This window comes from Elephas maximus, chromosome 15, assembly GCF_024166365.1.
Source record: "Elephas maximus indicus isolate mEleMax1 chromosome 15, mEleMax1 primary haplotype, whole genome shotgun sequence".
NCBI classification, from domain to species: Eukaryota; Metazoa; Chordata; class Mammalia; order Proboscidea; family Elephantidae; genus Elephas; species Elephas maximus.
The window spans coordinates 14,238,313-14,254,909 of record NC_064833.1 but is presented as its reverse complement, the minus strand read 5'-3'; positions in this window follow the sequence as shown (position 1 = coordinate 14,254,909).

The following is a 16,597-nucleotide window of genomic DNA, read 5'->3' as shown; positions in this document are numbered from 1 at the left end:
TTGTTTATGGAACGTGCTAGGGCCAACAGGGTGGGCCAGGAATCAGTTCCAGGCAGGTTCCAGTAGGCCGTGCCTGTGCTGCTCAGAAATGTGATGCTCAGCGAACAGTGCAGGTAGGCAGGAAGGAGGGGGGAGGTTGTGATGTATAGAGCTAGTATGGGTAGGGGAAAGAGGAAAGGGAAGCAGGAGCCAAAAATAAACAAAGGAAAAAAAATCACACAAGCCAAAAAAAAGAGTGCAAAGGGAGCTTGCCACTGGAGTGGAGAGATGAGATCCCAAGAAATGGAGGGAAGCAAAAAGGAAAAAAAAGAAAAAGGTAAACAGAGAAAAAAAATAACTAGATAAAAACTTGGAAGAGAGGGAAAAAAAGGTAGAAAAGAAAAGCCCGCAGGGTTCCCACTGGTGCAGCTGCAAAGGCAGGGGGTGTCTCCCAGGTAGTGCAGTATAGCCTGGCTGGAGGGGGTATAGATGTCACACAGCACCAGGTATTCAGGAGACTGGAAAAGAAGGTAAGCATAGACAGAAAAGAACTGAGAAATGAAGAAAGACAGAAAGAGAAAAAGAGAGATGGAAAAAGAAAAAGAAAAGGAAAAATACCCCTAGGGATCCCTCCTATGTGGCTGTGCAGATTGGGGGAGTGGCTCCTAGGTGGTGCAGTGCAGCCCAGCTAGAAGGGGCTCCCAGGTGCAAAAAGAGAAAGAAAACAAACAAAACAGAACAAAGTAAAACAAAACAAGCAAAGGAAAAGCCCCAGGGATCCCACCAGCATGGTATCGTGGGCCAGGGGAGTGGATCCCCAGTCAAGGGAGGCTTCACAGACTTTCAAAAAAAAGCAAGGATGGCACATGGAGCTAGGTGTTTGAGAGAAAGGAGGGGGAGGTAGTGGGAGGCATAGAAGAAACCAAAAGAGAGGGAAAGACGTTACAACAGCTCAGGGACCTGGCCAGTGTGGACAGGGCAAATCCAAGTGGCCCGGGGCAGAAGCAGTTCTCTCCTGGCCAAGAGACTGCCACTGATGGGAAGCAGAAGAGGCTAAAGGGGGAGGGGAAGAAGGGTGGAGGTTAGGAAAGCATATATCACTTGTTACCAGATGCTCTGTCTCCTACTAGGAACTTTGTGAATCTGCTTTCCCCTACTCCCTGTCTGCTGATCTGCGATGTGGGTGGGGCAAATCGAAGTGGCATGGATGCTACACTTCCCTGCTGGCTGAGCTGCTGCAGCCAGCCAGGAAGCTCAGAGGTAGAGCAGCAGGAAGAGGATGGATGGTAGGAAAGTGTGTATCGCTGGTTACTGGGTGTTCTCTCCCCTGTTGGGAGCTCCGTGAAGCTGCTTTCCCGTGCTCCCTGTCAGCTGATCTCCAACAGGAGTCCAAGATGGCAAATCCGTCCTACGTTAGCTGGAAAGAAACCTCCGCAAGTATTTCTCCTTCCTCTCAATCCTCTGTCAGTTTCTTATTCCATTTGGTGTTTGACTGAGTTCTTTATCTCTTCATTTGACACTTCGGGTTCCAGGAATGATGTTTGTCTCTGTTTTACTTAGTTTTTTGGGTCTTTGCTGTGGAGGGACGGTGTGGTGCTTCTGTCTATGGTGCCCTGTTGGTCGGAAGTCCTCTGGGTGTAAATTTTGACTCATGGAATGGATGTAATGTGATACACAGCAAATCTAGAAAAGTTTTTTTTTTTTTTTTTTTTTTTTTACTGTGCTTTAGGTGAAAGCTTATCAATCAGGTCAGTCTCTCATACAAAAACTTATGCACACCTTCCTATGTACTTCTAGCTGCTTTCCCCCTAATGAGACAACACACTCCTCCTCTCCACGCTGTATTCCCTGTGTCCATTCAACCAGCTCCTGTCCCTCTCTGCCATCTCATCTCGCCTCCAGACAGCAGCTGCCCACATAGTCTCATATGTCTACTTGAGCCAAGAAGCTCACTCCTCACCAGTATCATTTTCTGTCTTCTAGTTCAGACCAATCCCTCTCTGAAGAGTTGGCTTCAGGAATGGTTCCTGTCTTGGGCTCACAGAGGGTCCAGGGACCATGACCTCCGGGGTCCTTCTAGTCTCAGTCAGACCATTAAGTCTGGTCTTTTTATGAGAATTTGAGGCCTGCATCACTGTTCTTCTGCTCCATCAGGGATTCTCTGTTGCGTTCCTTGTCAGGGCAGTTGTTGGTGATAGCCAGGCACCAACTAGTTCTTCCAGTCTCAAGCTGATGTAGTCTCTGGTTTATATGGCCTTTTCTGTCTCTTGCGCTCATATTTACCTTGTGTCTTTGGTGTTCTTCATTCTCCTTTGCTCCAAGTGAGTTGAGACCAATTGATGTATTTTAGATTAGAAAGGTTTTAAGGAAGTTATATAATCTCAGATTAAAGGAAACAGAGACTGTCCTCTGGACTCCTGTTTTTCTTTGGATGGGAAGCATGCAGATGAAACTACCATCTTCAAATTTTCTTTTGGTAAAAGACATTATCTTAGAGGGTAGAGACAAGAATACTGTGGGTGAAACCAAGAGCATAGGAGAAATATAGTCTAGGGAACCAATTCCAGTGAACAGAATCAGAATAGGGCCTAGCTGCATTTCAGGATTGTACCAGTGACTTTTCTTTTGGCCTCTCCTTCTTTCCCTTTTTGAATGAGACTATCTATTTTCTGTTTCTGTCTCACCACTGTATATTGAGCATTAGGAGACAAACAACTTTTCTTTTTAGTTCTCATATTTCTGGATCAATAGGAGTCATATCCAAGGAAAAAAAAGGCTGCACTCAAGTAGCTTCATCTGTATTTGGACCTAATGCATATCGTGAGATCAGGGACTTTGAGCCGGATACAATGATTAAATGATATCCTGGGGCTCTTGCTAGGGACATGAATCATTGGGGCCAAAGAATAGACTATGACAGGTTGCTACAATAATACCCCCTAAAGAAATGAATCATGCCTCCCTGTTTGATGCCCCTCTCACGTTGGCTCTAGGCTTTGCCATGTGACTTCCTTTGGCCAATGGAATAGTAAGAAATGTGATGCAAGCAGTGACTTGAAATAACTTCATGCACTGAGGCTTTCTTTCTCTTGTTGCTGGGGAACCAGCTGTCTCCATGAGAAGAAGCCCAGTCTAGACTGCTGGAGACACATGGCCAAGCCAAAAGCCAGCATGTGCCAGACAGGTAAATATTAAACTATCTATCCCCAGTTGACCTTCTAGGTAACTACAACTGCATCAGTTATCCAAAGGACCAAGTAGAAGTACTGCCCAACCCAAATTGTTGATCCACAGTTTCATGAGGATAAAAAAAAAAAAAAAAAAAGTTATTTTAAATCACTAGGTTTGGGGGCAATTTTTTACTCAGCAAAAGCTTATACAGTTTAAATTGCAATATGAAGAATCACTGGAGATTAGTTAGACAAGGGTGAGGAGGAACAATATTCCAGGCAGAAGGAACAGCATGAAGACAAAGGCAGGTGCGTGGTGACCTTGAGTGGCTGAAAGTGCCAGGAAGAGTAAGAATAGTGTGAAATGAACTTGGTGAGACAGGTGGTAGCTAGATTATTCTTAGCTTCTGTATATATCAGCTAGTGCCACACTGGTGCTACATAAACTATCCCAAAATTCACTGGCATAAAACAACAATCACCCATCACACTTTTGCCATTGAATTGGGGGTCAGCTGCTCTAAATTGGGCAGCTCTGTTTCAGGATGCAGGTATGGCTTGCCTTTGGTCCTCATTGTAGGTAGGACTCAGGTCTGTTCCACATGGTTTCATGCTTAGGCCCTGGCTGAATGGGGCAGTAGCTACCCAAGGAAAGGATTGTCACAGTGAGGGTTGAGGTAAAAGAGAGAAACCCAACCAGGCAACCATGCTTCAAGCATCTGCTTCCATCTCATCTGCTAATATCCCATTGGCCGAAGCAAGTCACATGGATGAACCCAAACTCAAAAGGCTGGAAAGTATATTTTGCCCATGGAAAATATATTCCACCAAAGCAAGTCACAGTGTTCATAGCAGCCAAAAGTGGAAACAATACAATGTCCATCGACTGGCGAATGAATAAAAGAATGCATATCCTTAACAATGGAATACTCTTCAACAATAGAAAGGAATGAAGTACTGATACATGCTATAACACGGATGAACCTCAAAACCATCATGCTAAATGAAAGAAGCCAGACCCACATATGATTCCATTTATGTGAAATTTCTAGAAAAGTCAAATCCATAGAGACAGAAAGCATATTGCTGGTTGCCTAGGGCTAAGGGTGGAAGGGGGGATTTACTGCAAACAAGCAAGCACAAGGAAACTTTGGGTTGATAGAAATGTCCTAAAACTGGATTTTGGTGACAATAACACAATTCTAGTAATTTACTAAAAATAATTGAGCTGTTCACCTATAATAGGTGAATTTTGTGGTATGTAAATTATCCTTCAATAAAGGTATAAAAATGCATAATTAATTGCATGAATGATACCATGGCTTTATATGTGTAGCAATGAAACTACATTTTCAAAAAAAAAAAACAAAAACAAAGGCACTATTAAATGAATGATTCCATGTAACACAGAGATCAATCTGCAAAATTTCAACAGACTACCGTCTCTCTTTAATAAGCAATCTCTGAGGTTCAATTCTTTTTCTCAAAAGTATCATACTAGATTATAGAATCACTTTCTTTAGTTATTCAGCTTTGGCTGTAAATAATAAACATGTTTTATTTTGTCCTTTGAGCTACTGCATTTTGCTAGTGTAACCCAAAACCAAACCCACTGCCATAGAGTCGATTCTGACGCATAGCGGCCCTATAGGACAGAGTAGAACTGCATGTGGTAAAAAAAAAAAAAAAAAAAAAAAAATTGGCACTCATAAAAGCAGCTGCAATTAATGAAGCATGGCCTATTTACTGACTTTTCACATAATAGGCACAACAGAAACATGCTCTTATAAACAGGTCAAGAACTGCAAAGTGTTCACTAATTGCTGGAATTTGTTCTTCTGTTTGGAATAAAAATGGATTTAACAATCAGAATAGCTATTCAAGGAGTAATAGAAGCAGGAAGGAGGGATCTCCGTTATTAACTAATCTAGCAATTATCCCCAAATCGGAGCTTGTGTTTTTCATGAATATCAACTGAGCTTATTGAAGAAGTGCAGCTGGAGAGGGGAAAACAGCTGCCTACTCGAATGCAACATTCCTTTGGTTAAGAGAATGCACTAACATTAATCCAAGAGATCTGGGATGAACATAATTCTCTAAATGGAAGAATGCCTAGTTCTATCACAGACCAACAGCAGTTCCTCACACTCCTTGCCAGGCACATAGAGAAGTCTGTCCACCAACCCACTATGACCTCATCTCATTTATGAACTCCTAGAAGTAACATTCTTGCTGTTGTTCACAAGTTAAGCATCTGTACTGAAACTAGGTGGCTAGACCTAGGATGCTGTTCAAGAGTGAGCTTCAAAAATTTTTTTTGCTGTCTACCTCCTCTTTCTATTAAGAGGCTTGGGAAGGAGCTGTAAAAGTAAGAGTGAGCACAGTTATAATTGACCATCGCTTATTTATTTTTTTTATGAGTTACAAACACTCTCACAGGTTGCCTCTGAGTTAATACTGATTCAACAAATATTCATCAAGAGCTTTCCATGAGTCTCAGTCATTCTGCTAGGTGCTATCCTCACACGACTTCATACAAACAGCTGCCTTTGAAGAAATTCTGGTTTTAAACCTTAGGGAGTTCATACGATCACTTGATTCTCACTGTTTTGTGAGGTCCGTATCATTACTATGTACATTCAAGGGTTGAGGAATTTGAAGCATAGATTGTTAAGTAATATTCCCAGGATTACAAAAGGTTTTAGGAGACAGGCAGACCTAATCAAATTCTGATCCTATTGCCTGATAGTGCTGTGACTTCCGGCATGTTTCATAACTGTTCTAAGCCTCAGAGTCCTCATCTGAGAGGAGAGTAATGATACATATTTCTTGAGTTTAAATGAGAAAATCCTCTCTTGACGCCACTTCAATCTCCTGCTACTGCCCCATTTCTCTTCTTCCACTTACAGCAAAATTCATTTAAATAGTTTATACATTTAGTCTCCATTTCTTCTCCTCCAATTTGCTCATGAACCTACATGATTTATGCTTACTTCCAAACCACTCCCCCAAAACTGCATGTTGCATGACTTCAATAGCCCCCTGGCTCATATCTGTCCTACCCCTGTCCATCACAGTCTGATGCTGTCAAATTCCAAATCAGGTCACATCAGTCTTCTGCTCAAAACCCCCCAATAGCTCCCATCTCGTATCAAATGAAAGCCAAGAGTATTACAAAGACCTACATGGCTCTCTTCAGTCTACTCCTTTTCTCTGACCTAATTTCCCAAAACTCATCCTGGGCTCATTTCTCCTTACACTTCAGTGGGGACTTCCTCTTCTGGACCAAGCTAGGAATCATCCATCTTAAATCTTCCAAGTAAATTTCCTTTTGCTGTTTTTTCTTTCTGAAGTGTTCTTCTCTCTGTAATCCACACAAATTATTTCCTACCTTCTTATTCAAATGTCAGCATCTCAGTAAGGACTTCCCTAACCATCCTATTTAAATCTGCAACCACCCCACCAACCAGCCACTATACATGCCCCACCGGACACACACAGTCACCATCCTCCTTGTTAGGTCTATTTGCCTCCAGGTCACTCATCATCCTTTTGCGTACTGTCTCTCTCTCCTCACTAGAACATGAGTGTCATCAGAACAGGGGTTTTTATCTTTTTTTTTTTTTTTAAATTATGTGTTAGGTGAAAGTTTACAGTGCACATTAGTTTCTCATTCAAAAATTGGTATACAAATTGTTTTGTGACATTGGTTGCAATCCCTGCAATGTGTCAGAACTCTCCCCCTTTCCACTCTGGGTTTTTGTCATTTTTACTCACTGTTAAACCCCTAGTGCCTGGAAAAGCCTGGTATATAGTAGTGTTCAATCCATATTTATTGAATAATGCACGTTATATACTTTCCATGGTCCAGGGTATACACTGAGAAACCAAAACCAAACCTGTTGCCATGGAGTGATTCCGACTCATAGCGACTCAATAAATGGTAGATCCTATTGTTATTGTTTTGAATATAATGTAATCAGGAAGCACCTAAAATTAGAGGAAAAAAAAGTATTAAGTACAATAACAACAGCAACCCAAATAGCTGCCATGAATTTCCATGGCACTATCTTGGTTTCTACACACAGCATCACTGATGTGTCACCATTTTTTATGTTCACCTCTGCACCAATTCTGCAAAGGTGCTTATAGATGCCTTTCAAGGCTCTCTGCCAGACACCCCCTCATTAACACTGCATGGCATGAAGCGCTTTAAAGAGTTCCCTATCTTTTTGCAAGAAAAAAAAATTCCCGTTCCAGATGCTTTAACAAATCATTTTAACCAGTTGCCATTGAGCCAACTGTGAGTCATGGTGACACCATTTGTGTCAAAGTAGAACTATACTTCATAGCGTTTTCAATAGCTAATTTTTCAGAAGGAGATGTTCAGGCCTTTCTCCAAGGCACCTTGAAATAGTCTTGAATCTCAGCCTTTTGGTTACCAGCTGACCACGTTAATCGTTTACACCATCCAAGAATCTTTTTACTCTGTCTTCATTCCTATGTCACATTCTCAATGCCTTTCCACTCTCCGGCCCCCTCCTCGTGTCACCCCCCGGGATGGGAACTCACAGTTCTACCTTAGTGTTAGATTTCTCATCCATTGCACTTACCCACTAATCTATGTTATTATGTTTCCCAGGCTTCTTTTGCTACTCTTGTGACTGCATATATTTGACTATGTCCCCAACTGAGTCAGTTTCTGGATTTTCTTTTCTTTCCAAATACAATGCTTTCAACTCATAACTTAATGAATACATATTTACTGAATTAGCAAAGTCTGATCAAAGGGATTGAGAAGTGGTAGAAACAGAAAGAAAAGCAAGAGGGAAACAAACACTTATTGAGGATTCACTTTGTGCCAAGAGTGAGAGGCACAGTAGAGTAGCAATGGAAAGCATGGTCTCAGGAGTCAAAGGACCTAGGTACAGACACCAGCTTTACCACTTATTGTGTGTCATTGAGCAAATCACTCCAACTTTCCAGTAAATGAGAGTCAATTTTAATGTCTTCCTTAGAGGGCTACTGTGAAAATAAAAAGATCAGCACAGTGCCTGGCACATGGTCCATGTGCACAATAGATAGATTGTTACCCTCAGGATCATCATATTTGCTTCTCAATTTATATCTCACAACTACCCTGTGAACTAGATAAATAGGTACTATTACAGGTGACACCACTAAACCACAGAGAGGCAAAGAAAATACCCAAGGTCATGTACCTTGCATCTGACAGAGCCAGGCAGCAAATGAAGCCTTCGAATCCTATTCTTTTTTCATTATGCACCTTTTTAATGACTAAGGCCAAGTTATTCAAAAATAATACTGTTATCATTTCCCACAGTATCTTAAAATGTCAGCACTGGAAACATTTCCTTTTTAAAAAAAAAAATTTATAAGAATCCTATTGGTTTATGTTCTTTTCAAACTAATGTATTAAAACACTGGCTATGTCTTAAGAAGGGCAGTATAAAGGACTAGTGCACGGAAATCTCAGGTGATACAGTTCTCCACTGTAGGTCTTAATTAATGATCGACACAGATCATGGCATGATTAATACGGCTATGCCAATCATTATTGATCAAGATGAGTACCAGTAAATTTTCTCCTGCATTTTAGACCCAACTTTAATGGGTCTCTTTATTGGTCTGGTACAGAAAACAAGTGAAAACAAAATAACCAACCATTCAAGAAACAAAATAACATATCAACTAGGTATGTATAGAAAAATACACTAGATTATGGAATCGTCTGGCCATTTAGCATAGGGCAGGTCTCAATGAACACACTTGTTTTATGTTGTATGTAGTTTTTCAAAGAGGGGATAGAGATAAAATAACAATCATAATAGTTGCCTACTATGTCCTCGCATATACATTATCTCTAATGCATAAAGTAGCCTTGAAAGTAAAGTTCTGAGACATTAAAGAACATTCTCAACATTCTCGCATTTCAGGTAGTAGTTAGGAGCAGAGGTGAGTTGCAAGCCTCCAAACTCATATTCATTGTACTAAGAACACTGGATTAAGAGTTACCAGTGTCGTGTTTGAGGTCCTGCTTCTTTGCAGTCAGCTTATGTGATCTTGCTAGGGCTACATTTTCTTGTTCATAAATAAGGGCAACCAGAAAAACTAAACTCGTTGCCATGGAGTCGATTCTGACTCATAGTGACCCTATAGGACAGAGTAGAACTGCCCCATAGCATTTCCAAGGAGCAGCTGATGAATTCGAACTGCTGACCTTTTGGTTAGCACCCGAGCTCTTAACCACCGTGCCATCAGTGCCCCAAATGAGGGCAAAGCTTTGCTAATTGTCTCTTAAATCTCTTCTTGCTGTAGGCATTTTTTTTTTTATGTCTCAAATACCACTGGGAGCTAAGGATTGCCCTACCCCCATCTAGTCCACTCACATTAGAAGCTACTTTATCTTCATTCTCAACACAGTTGCTTCTGGTAATTCAATGTATCTGAGGATCACAGGGAATGAATTACTTCTCTCCAAAGTTATGTTTGACTAATTTTCTTTTTTTTTGAGGAGAACTGGAGAAAGAGGCCCCTGGAATTGTCTTTAAGTCTGCGGTGAACTGCTAATTTGAAGCCACAGGACGCTCTTTGAGAAACTGCAGACTTGCATCTGATAACCATTTTATGGGAATGTGCCCTGGCTCTTCAGTTGTGGTTCCCCACAAAATGCCATGATGAGTGACATGCTTCCAGTAGATGAAAGCTCCATGGGGATCTGTGCCAGAGACCTCTGACTACATCACTTGGCATTTGCTGATTTCTGCCATTTTCTGTATAAATGAATGTCTCTGGGCTGCACTTTCATTTGAATCCTTGATATTCCAATGAAATTTGCATGTGGTCAAATAGAAATGCTATCTCCAAAAATGATGTCAAAAGCAGACCCAGAGAGTTAGGTTGCTAGCATCAAACAATAGAGAGGTAAGCTTTCCTTTTAATTTAATTTAATTTTGAGAAAAAAAAAAATGCTATCTATCTTGGAAAGCACCTCCATGTGCACTTGATTTTCATTTCTATTCAATTAAGGAAGGAAGGGAAGTAAAGTCAGAATAAAAAGGGAACAGGAAAGGAAATAATAGTTGCTGAACCCCTAGGATATGGTATGCCATTAAAAAATACTACAGACTCTTGGAGAAGCAGTATAAAATGTTGGTTAAGAGCTAAGTACAGAGCTGCATTGTTGTTGTTGTTGTTAGGTGCCGTCAAATCAGTTCAGACTCATAGCGACCCTATGCACAATCAGAAAGAAACACAGCCCAGTCCTGTGCCGTCCTCACAATTGTTGTTATGCTTGAGCCCATTGTTGCAGCCACTGTGTCAATCCATCTCTTTGAGCCTCCATTTTACCAAGCATGCTGTCTTTCTCCAGGGACTGATCCCTTCTGATAACATGTCCAAAGTATGTGAGAGGTAGTCTTGCCATCCTTGCTTCTAAGGAGCTCTCTGGTTGTACTTCTTCCAAGACAGATTTGTTCATTCTTTTGGCAGTCCGTGGAATATTCAATATTCTCCGTCAACAGCACAATTCAAAGGCATCGATTCTTCTTCAGTTTACCTTATTCATTTTCCAGCTTTGGCATGCATATGAGGCAATTGAAAACACCATCACTTGGGTCAGGCCTACCTTAATCCTCAAGGTGACATCTTTGCTATTCAAAGCTTTGAAGAGGTCCTTTGCAGCAGATTTGCCCAGTGCAATGTGTCTTTTGATTTCTTGACTGCTGCTTCCATGGATGTTGATTGTGGATCCAAGCAAAGTGAAATCCTTGACAACCTCAATCTTTTCTCCACTTATCATGGTGTTGCTTATTGGTCCAGTTGGGAGGACTTCTGTTTTCTTTATGTTGAGATGTAATCCACACTGAAGGCTGTGGTCTTTGATCTTCATCAGTAAGTGCTTCAAGTCCTCTTCACTTTCAGCAAGCAAGGTTGTGTTCATCTGCTTATCGCAGGTTGTTAATGAGTCTTACTCCAATCCTGATGCCCAGTTCTTCTTCATATAGCCCAGTTTCTCAGATTATTTGCTCAGCATACAGATTGAATAGGTACGGTGAAAAGATACAACCCTGACACACACCTTTCCTGACTTTAAACCACGCAGTATCCCCTTGTTCTGTTTGGACAACTGCCTCTTGATCCAGTTACAGATTCCTCATGACCACAATTAAGTGTTCCAGAATTCCCATTCTCTGCAATGTTATCCATAATTGCTATGATCCACACAGTTGAATACATTAGCAGTCAGTAAAACACAGGTAAACATCTTTCTGGTATTCTCTGCTTTCAGCGAGGATCCATTTGACATCAACAACGATATCCCTGGCTCCACGTGCTCTTCTGAATCTAGCTTGAATTTCTGGGAGTTCCCTGTTGATAAACTGCTGCAGCCACTTTTGAATGATCTTCACCAAAATTTTGCTTGCATGTGATATTAATGATATTGTCCAATAATTTTCGCATTCACTTGGATCACCTTTCTTGGGAATAGGCATAAATATGGATCTCTTCCAGTCGGTTGACCAGGTAGCTGTCTTCCAAATTTCTTGGCATAGATGAGTGGGCACTTCCAGCACGTCCTCTGTTTGCTGAAACCTCTCAATTGGTATTCTGTCAATTCCCGGAGCCTTGTTTTTCACCAATGCCTTCAGTGCAGCTTGGACTTCTTCCTTCAATACTATCGGTTCCTGATCATATGTTACCTCCTGAAATGGTTGAATGTCAACCAAATCTTTTTGGTATAGTGACTTTGTGTATTTCTTCCATCTTCTTTTGATGCTTCCTGTGTCGTTTAATATTTTATCTGTTGAAACTTTCAGTATCGCAACTCGAGGCTTGAATTTTTTCTTCAGTTCTTTCAGCTTGCAAAATGCTGAGCGTGTTCTTCCCTTTTGGTTTTCTATCTCCAAGTCTTTGCATGTGTCATCATAACACTTTACTTGGTCTTCGTCAGCCACCCTTTGAAATCTTCTGTTCAGCTGCATTGCCTGGGTTCAAGCCATACCTCTGCCATCTGAAAGCTATGGGTTTTGGGAAAATTATTTCACTTCTGTGCCTCAGTTTTTGCATCTGTAAAATGGGGATATGAATAGTAGCACGTAGGTTCTTGTGAAGAGTACAAAGTCTACCCAGATTCAAAGGTCTTTGTGCTCCCAGCTCTAAAGGACCCAAAAATAACACACAGAAAGTAAGATATATGTTTATTCTCTGTTTATTGAAGACTCACCATGTGCTGAATGATATGGTAGATCCAGAGAAATGAGGATTTAATAAATACATCCCTAGTCTTTCAGATGCTTACAGTGGGGTAAAGGAAACACACACACACACACACACGCACACACCATAATGGTAGAAAGAATTTTTTTTTTTTTAATTTTTGCTCAGGAAATAATATTTGGGTTCTATCTGAAAGAAAGATTAGGAACTGGGCACTGCACACAGAAGAAACAGCACTAACAAGAGGCAGGAAAGCGCATGGCTCTGGGAGCATATTTGCAAAGACAGCCTCATTTTTAGTTGGTCATGTGCAAGCCGATCTCACCCACTATATTTTAAATGTCCTAATGCAAGGATCATTTCATCTCTATACCTCCTCAGCAGAATGTCCTACGTATTACACAAGCACACGACAGTTCGGCAAATTGGTTTGAACTAAAAATGTGATTTAGATAATAAGTTCTACAGGATTTCAGAGGAAGGAGTGATTTATTCCATTCTTGGGGTTTCATTGAGATTTAAACTACACTGTAAAGAATGAAGAGAAATTTTTGTAAGTTAAGTTTTGGTGAGATGGAAGGCAAATTGGAGCAAAAAACATGAGCAAATGTACTTTTCAACCTGGTTGATCTATCCCCTGGACTCTAGGAGGCACACAGTTAGAAAAGGTGCGTATAATGGTTCTGTTATTCACCACCCCCCCCCCCCATTTGAACACCCCTTTTTCCTTCACTTTGGGGTGGTCCAGGAGGAACTCTCAACTAAATGTGCCATTCCCATTCCGCAAGGATGGACATAAGATTCAGGTTGACCACTCAGTGTGTGCTACCTACCTGGCCTCACTAATTTGTCCTGGGAAGGGCAGGTGACCAAAGGAGGCAAACTAGAATTACCCCAGAGGAGAAACAGTCAGTTTTGGAAGAGAGACTCTCCTCATTTTGGGTTAGGGATAGAGCCTGTGTTATAATGCAGCCAGTAAACAGAGAAGGGAAAGTCCTGCAATTATTATATGAGACCTTCTCATCACTAGCTAAGGCCCAAAATCTTCCAGCTTCCTACTTACATTAGAGAATAATCTCTCTCTTCCGTTCCATCTCCCTCTCTTTCTAGTTTAGTTGATTCGTATTTTGCTTCTGCTCTGTAAACTAAAAGTATCCTCCCTAATGTAAATGGCAAAGATTGAGAAACTATAATTTTGGGAATTATCTTCTTTGGATCAGTGGTTAAAGGAGCATATGGAAGTAAATTCTTGCAGGTGTGACCTCAGAGGGATTTGAGAAAAGAAGCAAGGATTGGACTCAGTGTTAATAACTAATCAATGATACAGAATCTAATGTTGCCTCTATTTTATTAAAGATATTGGTAGATGACCTCAAATCAGGAGTTCAAAGCTATGTCACACAAACAACAAGGTATGAAGACTAAATGGGTAGTCATAGTCTTTAGTGGCCACCTACTATTCTCATTAATTCTTGATTCATTCAGAGCCCATTCATTAATTTAGGGGGCTTCTTAATAGGTAGTTTATTCAACAAATAAACACATAACTAGTTTTAAGGATTTGGGAGAGATTGTGTGCATTCTAGAAATTGTGTGAGCTAACTAGTTCCTAATACTGTATGTTGATAATTATTCCTCTCTTCCCTTCAAATGCCCTGAAGTCATGGCATGCCCCCAGCCAGTGATACTGTCAGCTGCTGTTCAAAAAATTTTTGTATAATCTTTCAAGGCTGTAGTGATATTAGATGTCCTTCTTTTTGTCAAATAACTTCCATCAATTCTTAATTGTCTTTTGCTCTTTACCCTCTGTTTCCTCAACCACGTCCTTGAAAAAGAAGTTAAATTTCGAATGACTCTTTTTGTTGCTTTGAAGCATGTCTAGTTCTATCTCTTGTACAACTTTTGTCAGGCATCGTAACTTAAAAAATCACCCCATAAGGTATAATACAAGTGGAGGAAAGAAAGCTCACAATGAAGGGACCCACAGGCATGCATTGCACATGGCAGAAAATGCCCAATTCATGTCAAGATCATGGAGTATCACTGGCTGAAGCAGTTTACAATGTGGTTCACCAAAGCTCTTTGCCCCAGCTAACTCTTGCTGACAGCACAAGCAAGCAAAAGACATAATTAAGAGCATACTATAATGTCTTAAAATACATATAAATAAAATATTGTAAAGACAAATAGCTTTTAACTAGCCAGTGCTGTATGGGGAGTCATTTAATGCGATTTGTGTGCTTTCATCATAAGTGATGGAATTGCATTAGGAAAAACCTGGAGGCAGACTAGATTAGGGTTTTATAAAAAACAATTAGAAGTTCAGTTAAACTGGAACAAAAGGTATGTACAGGAGAGCAAAGGGAAACATGTTTGGAAAGGCAGTTCGGAGGGAGAAAGTTTTGGGGATATATTACCCTCTGTGATGTTGAAATGGTCAAAGAAAATAATGCAAATTAGCCATCCCTGACCATATTTACTTTACTCCAAACACTCACTGTTTACAACCTCAGAAACTAGATATTGTTCAAATTTTCTCTAGTGAAGTGTGGTACAATTAGGTAGAAAAAGAGCTCAATACAGAGATTTCATACTCAGCCTAGGAGCATCAGGAACTTGAGTGTCATTTGGTCTTCGAGGTCAGGTTCTTCTACTTATCAATACCTGGAGGATGCTTTCACCCCACGTAGTATGTTTCAAAAACAGCTAAAGAGACTGGTTGAGAAGAACTGAACCCACTTTATGGAATCACTTTGACAGTGTTCACTAAATAGTTAAGAAAAACAAATAGGGAGATCTAACATTTTAAAAACCCACTCTCTGTCAGTCTTCTTAAACATATCTTTTTGAATATAAGAAGAAAGCCCCCTCCCAAATATATGTGCGTATATCTTGTAAACTAAACTTGTTGCCATCAAGTCAATTCTGACATGGTGACCCCATGTACTGCATAGTAGAACTGCTCTGTAGGATTTTCTTGGGTATAATGTTTATGGAAGCAGATTGCAGACCTTTCTTCCATGGTACTACTGGGTGGGTTCAAACCACTAACCTTTAGGTTAACAACCAATTCCAAACCACTTGCACCACCCAGGGACCATATACAAGAAAGCCATTTATGTATTATGTGATTTTCTCTCAATTGCTTTGTTTTGTGTAAGATTTTCCCATTTTGGAAAGATCTTTAGGCTAAGTTCGTTTCATACAACCAGAAAGTGCTATTCCAGGTGATATTATTTTGCAACTGCAAATAATTAAATGATATCATTAGCTAGCCCTCTAACAACAAGGTACAGAAAAAGGCTACTTTGTAGAGATTTTGAACACCTGTCTATAGCATAAACGAACAATTGTCTTGATGTTGTAAGAGTAGATATTTTCACCTTTGTATAAAATTTGTTATGACAGCATGCTTTGCAGATCCCAAAGATGCTATGCTATATTTCTAACAATTTAGAGGGAAAGATGACATGCTATGGAAAAGTGTGTTAAATGCCTTTAAAATATCCCTAAGATAATGAAGATAGTGATATCTAAGAAGCTTTTGAAGAGTTCCTATACATTTTAAAATGAACTATGAGACTGGAAAAAACAATTATTCCAAATTTGTATATTGTTTTATATAATATTGATTTAAATATTTTGTAATAAATTATTAAATTTATAGACATTTGACTCTTAAACATATCTCTAAAATTTATATATTCCATTTCCCCCAAAACATTCTTTGCATTATCTTATTAGGAAAACAAGGAATTTCCTCTTTTTCTGGCATACTTTGTACATTTGAGTTCAATAAAATATTATGTCATAGGTGTTAATATTATCCAAATTTTATGTAGGAGAATCTAAGATTGTTTTAAGAAGCTTACCTTCAGTCATACTACTAGTAAGTGTAAGATCCTGGATTAAAAATCTAGTTTACCTGCCTCCAAAACCTATAAATCTTCCTTACTCTATCATTTCTCCTGGAGAAGCACAACGAATGTGTGTATGAGAAGGTCAGGGTGTGAATGCTCACTTGGGCACAGCGGTGATCATTCAAAACACTTATGAACCAGAAAGGCATGGGCACAACCTGTCAGAAAGGATCGCTAATTACTGAAATGGTTGTACTTTGTAAACAGCTTATACAGCTGTATCTTGTACCGTTGATGAATATCAGCTGTGTGTGGTATGGTGCACGTGTACATTCACACACATGCACA